General features: G+C 30.6%; 1 long non-coding RNA gene across 1 annotated transcript; it reads left to right on the forward strand.

Annotated features, from left to right (window-relative positions):
- Positions 1 to 1,522: 1,522 nt before the first annotated feature.
- On the forward strand, positions 1,523 to 5,394 carry LOC128041950 (uncharacterized). The gene is made up of 2 exons (XR_008197127.1): positions 1,523 to 2,101; positions 4,330 to 5,394. It is a non-coding gene; the product is annotated as an uncharacterized LOC128041950 (long non-coding RNA).
- The last annotated feature ends 1,551 nt before the right edge of the window (positions 5,395 to 6,945 follow it).

Here is a 6,945-nt window from a genome sequence, read left to right on the forward strand (position 1 = left end):
CCTTCAGATTATGCCAGGTGCGTATCCTATCCCTTATATGTATCCTAACCCTTATATATTTCTTTTTCCCAGTCCTATGCCAGGTTAAAATGCATGGCCCGGTGCATCTCCTTTCCCGATGACTCCGACTCAACCAATGATATATAGGCCATCGTCGCTGGAGGGATTCAAACACTTCCATCGTGGGTGATGCAAACACCTCCACATTCTTTATTCTATCAATGTGGGTCATTCTCCCAACACCCACAACCAGAGCAACTACAACCCCCGTCGGAGCAACCAGAACCCCCGTCGGAAGTTGAACCAAGGAGGAATCAAGCGCATAATCATCGACCACCCCCATGTGGCACTAATTTTGACCGGTACATACATTGATTTTTTTAAATATAATTGTACAGACTGTTTTTATATTGTTTCATTTAATAAAATAAAAGTTTTTTAATATTTTAATAGTAAATTATTTTTATATTTTTAATAAAATATAAGTTCTTTTGAATAAGGCAATAGAAATAATGCAACATAATTTCATTACAGCAATTATCAACTATTTCAGTTTGGACATGATTGAATTGTATAACCTGGGTTCCTACACCATCCGTACAACTTCTGTTGGTTCGCTCTTTCCCGAATATCCATATTATTTCGTATTCTACTCGAAAAAGGTCGACCTTTTGGTTTGCGACATAATTCTCTATTCGGTAACAACTTAAACAGAACAAGTGATACCGGAACAAGCATTTTTGACACTATTTGTTCAGAACCGTCTTCTCAAAATAATTTTTTCAGGAACTGTTGTAGAAAAAGAGCGTCCACGTGGGAGCTTTTTCCAGTAATTTTGCTAACAGTGCATCCTACTTGAAGCATTTTTGACACTATTTGTTCAAAACCGTATTCTCAAAATTATTTTTCAGGAACTACTGTAGAAAAAGAGCGTCCACGTGGGTGCTTTTTTTAGTAATTTTGCTGACAATGTATCTTGCTTGAAGCGTTTTTTACACTATTTGTTCAGAACCGTATTCTCAAAATTATTTTTTAGGAACTACTGTAGAAAAAAATCCTTATTGTCAATATAATTTTTCCTAAACCCTAAACCTAAACACAATATTATTTTAAAAAAACTAAACCTTAATTTAATTAATTTTCTTAAAAACACTAAACCCTTATTTAATTAATTTATTTTAAACCCCTAAACCCTAATTTAATTAATTTTTAAAAAAGAACACTAAATCCTAATTTATTTTTTTAAATTTCTAAAACCCAGAACCCTAAATTATTTGAACAAAACCCTAACCCTAAAAACCCTAAACCAAAAAACCTAGGGACTAAACATGCAAAAATCCCTAACATAGAAAAAACACGGAGCAAAACGCGCCCTTGGGGGAGCGATTTTGCCACGTCAGCAAAGCGCGTCCACGTCAGCGTCTTTTGTGCTGACATGGAAAAATCACTCCCCCAAAAGCGTGTTTTGTTAAAATTTCACCCTAAAACACTCCTACGTGGATGCGTTTTGCCAAAATCGACCCTTTTCAGTGAATAATGCAAAAATTGGCCATTTTCGTAAATATACTTGGAAATGGGCCTTTATAGGTAAATTAGTTGAAAGAAACATAGCATACAATAACTAAAATAAAAAAAAATAGCAAAAAAAGACAAACAAACCCTAAATGAAAAATCGATAAGACATAAAACAAAAACCCAACCACAAACGAAGAGCCATCCCCGGCCAAAACCGAACATGCAAGAAGAAGAAAAGCTCACAAAGCAACCATCCGATGCCAGTAAAGAGAAAAAAAAATTTGGCATCTACAACAGTCTCCAACAACCCGCCGTCCGTTCCGTACCAACTGATGAGAAGAAGCACACCAACAAACCGAGGTCTGAAACAAGCACCACAACCGAAAAAACCCAATCCAAACCACCCCCTACGCCATCTATCCCGACACAAGTCACCCACACCCTAGAAACCCCACACCGAGCCAAAAGCCAGGGGTGAACACCTCAACTACCCCCTTTCACTTTCCACGATGTCCAGAATAGCCAACGGACCATCCTCGACCCACCAAGTAGCACATCGACGACGAAAACCTTCTCTCACGAACAGGTGAGCAACCTAATTACCTTCACGTTTGATATGTTGAAAAATGCACTTCTCAAAAGCCAGAGCAATTTGCTTTGATTCCAAACACATGGACTAACTTTCGATCGATCATCCCTGGAAAACTGGAATTTCAAAATGACCACGCTCGAGTTGCCCTCAACCTCCATCAACCTGGAGCCCATGTCGAAAATTAAAATATTAAATATAATATTTATTGAATTAATATTATAAAAATGTTTTATTAGGATAATAAATGGTTTAATAATAAATTTTAAAATTTGAGAATGATTTATTTTTATAAAAATTATCTTATTAATATAATATTTTATATAATTTTAATAGTTTTAGAAATAAGTTAAAAAAACAATCATTTTAATATTTCCTTTTTCTTGTAACAAAATGGAAATGATGAACCCATTGTTTGCCCATTGGCTCACATCCTGAGATGGAATAGTAAAAATTGCCTACTAATGTTATGTGCGATAGCGATACCAACTAGATCTGATTGGGTTCAGATTAGATCTAAGTAAAATATTTAGATTAATTTTTTAAGTTTGGATTTAATTTGATCTGAAAAATGAGTTTATTTTTTTATTTCAGTTCAATCTAATTTGAATTTTTAGATTAATTTTTGTTTAAAATTATTTTTAAAAATAATATTCTAAATGCACTAAAAACACTAAAATAAAAATTTTCTAACACATTAAAATATATTAAAATATTTATATTAAAAACACTACCATAAATATAATAAATATTTTATCATATTAAAACACAAATAAATATAATAAATATTTTATTGTATTAAATATAAATTTTAAAATTTTATATTTTGGGTTGAGTTATTTAGTTGGGTAATTTTTTTAAGTCTTAAGAAATGGATTTAATTGTTATTGGATTAGTGATTTAATATAAATATAAATATATATAATTCTTATTTAACATATATAATTAATATAATATTATTTTATAACATAATATTCGGGTCGGGCTGGTCTCGAGCAAAAAATATCTTACCCAAGACCCGTCCTATATAGAAAACAGGTCTTAAGTTTTATCTAAGCTTCTGGCCTCGTATTTTGTTTAAACACTTTCATTTTTCAAACAAGTCTTTGGGTTTGGGCAGGTAGCCCATCCATGAACATATTTATTTGAGCTTTAGTGAGTTGTAAATATATATATATATATATATATATATATATATATATATATATTTCTTGTCAAATGTAATCTTTTTAAATAAAATTAACTCAACAATTTTAGCATATTCTAGATTTAATAAGTAATTACTTATTTATTCATCTTAATTCAACACTTTTTTAAAAAAATTAAGTATTAAATAAAATTGAACTTTAAGTAGGGATGAACAAAATTTTTGATTTGATTTTAAAAAAAAGAACTATTCTTTTTGAATTTGAGTTAATTGGATTGAGTTATTTTACTTTTCGAATAAACTTGAATAAGTAATTTGATTATTCAAGTTGAAGTCTAGTTGAATTTTACAACTCGAATAATTTAAATAAATCAAATAACAAATTAATGTAAATACCCTTGAGTCCTTGAAAATTTAAAAATGTGCAAATTGGTCTGAAAAATTACAAAATATTTTTTTCCAAAATTTTATAAATATGTTCAAAAATTAAAATTATTTAAAATCACTAAATATATATAAATATATAATGCTAAATTATATTTTTTAAAATTCTAAAATGATAAATTTGAGGCCCTAAACAAGTAATTTATCAAATCAAGCTTATTATACTAATTATGTTTTTTTATATTATTTTGTTTTAAAAAAACATTTCAAATATACATGATATTTATGTTCTTTTAACTTAAAATTTAATTATATCGCCAACAAGATTTCAACATAATCGAGTTTTTTCAATATAACTAAAAAACTATTCAACTCAAATTAGAACAATAAAATAAAATTTTAATTAAGTTGAAAATTTTGACTCAATTAAGAAAACTTAAAAGATGAAAATGTTTTGAATGCTTTGAAAATATTCAATATATGTTTGTCTGGTGGTTCCCAAGGATGATGTTATTGTGTAGAATAATATCGCCATCTCACCAAACCATAATTTAAATTAAATAAAATTTAGGGTAAATTACACCAACAGTCACTCAACTTTGGGTAGCTGACAAAATAGTTACATTTGTTTCATTTCAGTCACTCAACTTTGGAAAAGTGACAAAACAATCTTTTTTGTCGTTTTCTGTCACAGACGTCACGGCAAAGTGACATGGTAGATGACGGCGTGCTTGGTGTCAAGAAATCCTCTAGCTGGCCAGTTACCACCAATTTAACAGCTCTATCAGTACCAATTTAGGGTTTAAGAGGAGAAAAAGAAGAAAAAGAAGAGGAGAAGAAAAAGAAGAAGAAGGAGAAGAGAAAAAATGGAGATGCCTCCAGTTTTCAAATCAATCCCATATTGCATCTCTGCAAGTGATTCCTCCAAACTCCTCCTCTTTCTATTTTTATATCTCTAGTAGCTTTTCTTTTATTCCAACTAAAGCCCTAAACTCACCCACCTTGCTTCTTTCTTACTTTTTATATATGGAATCTGGGTTTTTACTTTTATCAAATCAATGACTAAAAACTGCAGTTAACATTATAGATTGATAATTTATTTTCATAAATAATTTAAACGAAAATTATGTAGTAAGGTGAGGTATGAAATTGGGTTTAATTGAGGTTGAGCTACAAAATCTTCAATATTTGAAAATTTAGATTCTTTATACTTGATGGGTTTGTGCCTTTGTGTATTCTTTTTAGTTATATACATTCATTTTCAGAAAATTTTATGGAAATAACAAATAGATTGAATTCCTTTTTTATTTATGGATAAACAATGATCAAGCACTGTGAACGAGATGAGAAGAAGAAATAAAAGGACAGAGGAAAAGAGCCAAGAAGAAGAAGAAGAGGAAGAAGAAGAAGGGCAAAGACATGGTGTTTCAATGGCAAAGAATCAGACCCCGCCAACATAGGCAAAGAAAACTTTTTTTTTTACAGTCTCTTCTTCTTCTCTTCTGTTATTAAGGGGTTTTTTTTTCAATTTCTTCTTAAATTGGGTGGGTTTCTACTATGGACATCTAACGCGGCAAGTTAACTGGTCACATTAGTAGTTAACTTGCCACATCAGCGGTCCCATTAAGATGCTAACGGAAACTATTAATCAGTGGCTGTTTTGTCATTTTTTTATAACGTTAGTGACTGTTTTGTTATTTTTTAAAAGTTGAGTGACTGAAATGAAACTTAGATAATTGTTTTATTAGCTACCTCAAAATTGAGTAACTATTGGTGTAATCTACCATAAAATTTATTTTTAGTTCCAGCGATTATATTGCATCTGAAACTTCCTCTTGAAAGCATCTCAAACTTCGTAGGAAAAAGGAAAAAGCGAAGGGATGGAAAAAGCTTCTCTTTTTCTTTCTTTTCATAACAAGCGAAGTTAGGCTTTAAAATTTCTCAAAAAAAGCTGAAATTGTTTGAATGTATAACCAATGGGATATCATGTCCTTAAAATAGATTTCACTTCCACCAATGTCACCAATCTTTCTTTTACCATAACCAAAACCATTTTGTTAAAAGCTGAAATTGCCCATCGCTGGTCTTTGTTTTTATTAGTTAGTTATATATAATTGTAACATAATATAATAGTCGGAAAACGCCCATCGCCGGAAGAGATTTTGAGTGAAGTGAAGGAACAAAAACTAGTCATGGAGGGTAGAAAATGGGTCAAAATCACCCACAAATTGTCCTAGGAAATAAAAGAATTCAAGTAAAGGAAAAAGTTATACACTGCTATAAGAAACCTTCAACCATCCAAACAAAACCTTTAGCGGTGACTGCTCGACTTCATAACACAAAACCATGTCAACTATGGCGGTTGTGACGGCTGGAGTGCCCAAAGAAGAAGGTTCTAGACTATAGCTTTAATTAACCTCAAGTACAGGGCAAAACATAGGTGGAGGGCTTATTGAATATTTACTAAATACACCTGTCATAAGATCATTGAAGGGGCAGATGAATTTCATTCAAAAAGTGGCTGCTTCTAAGCCAAAACTAATCCACATATATGGGGAATTGTTGACTTTTTCAACCAAAACCAATTTAGCTCACTAATTACTTTCCTAAAAAAAAAATTGTATGGAAAAGAGAAGTTACATCATTTTGTATTACTTATCAATTATTTATTATCATTTTAGTATATTTTTATGTTATTAATATATCATTTTGGTAAATTTTTTTAATTTGAACCTTGAACCATGAATGACTCAAGGTTCAAGGTCTAAGGTTCAGGATTTATCGTTTCAAAGTCCAAGGTCTAACGTTCAAGATCTTAAGGTCTAAGGTCTAAGGTCTAGTATATAAGTTTAGAGTTTAGAATTTAGAGTTTAGCGTCTAGGTAAAAAAAGTTATCAAAATTAAATGTCAATGACATAAAAAAATACGAAAATGACATTAAATAATTAATAAGAGATCAGAGACGATTCTAGGGGGGGTTGGCATGGGCCCGACCCCCTTAAAATGAAAAATTGTAATCTAGGCCCTTTAAATTTTTTTAAAATTTTAAATTAGTAAAGGTAAAATTATATTTGACCCCCCTAAAATTATAAAAATTCGATTTAATCCTTTAAAAATTATAAAGATATAGACTATAAAAAATTAAAATTTCATTCGACTCCCCTAAAAAATTATTCTGACTTTGCCCCTATAAGAGATACAAAATCATGTGACATCTCTATTTCATATAATCTTTTCTTTTCAATTTTCGTTAACCACGTAATCTAATCAATTAGTTAACATTAAGTGCACCCACCACTTCCATTTCCTA

This window comes from Gossypium raimondii, chromosome 6 (assembly GCF_025698545.1).
Source record: "Gossypium raimondii isolate GPD5lz chromosome 6, ASM2569854v1, whole genome shotgun sequence".
Classification (NCBI taxonomy): domain Eukaryota; kingdom Viridiplantae; phylum Streptophyta; class Magnoliopsida; order Malvales; family Malvaceae; genus Gossypium; species Gossypium raimondii.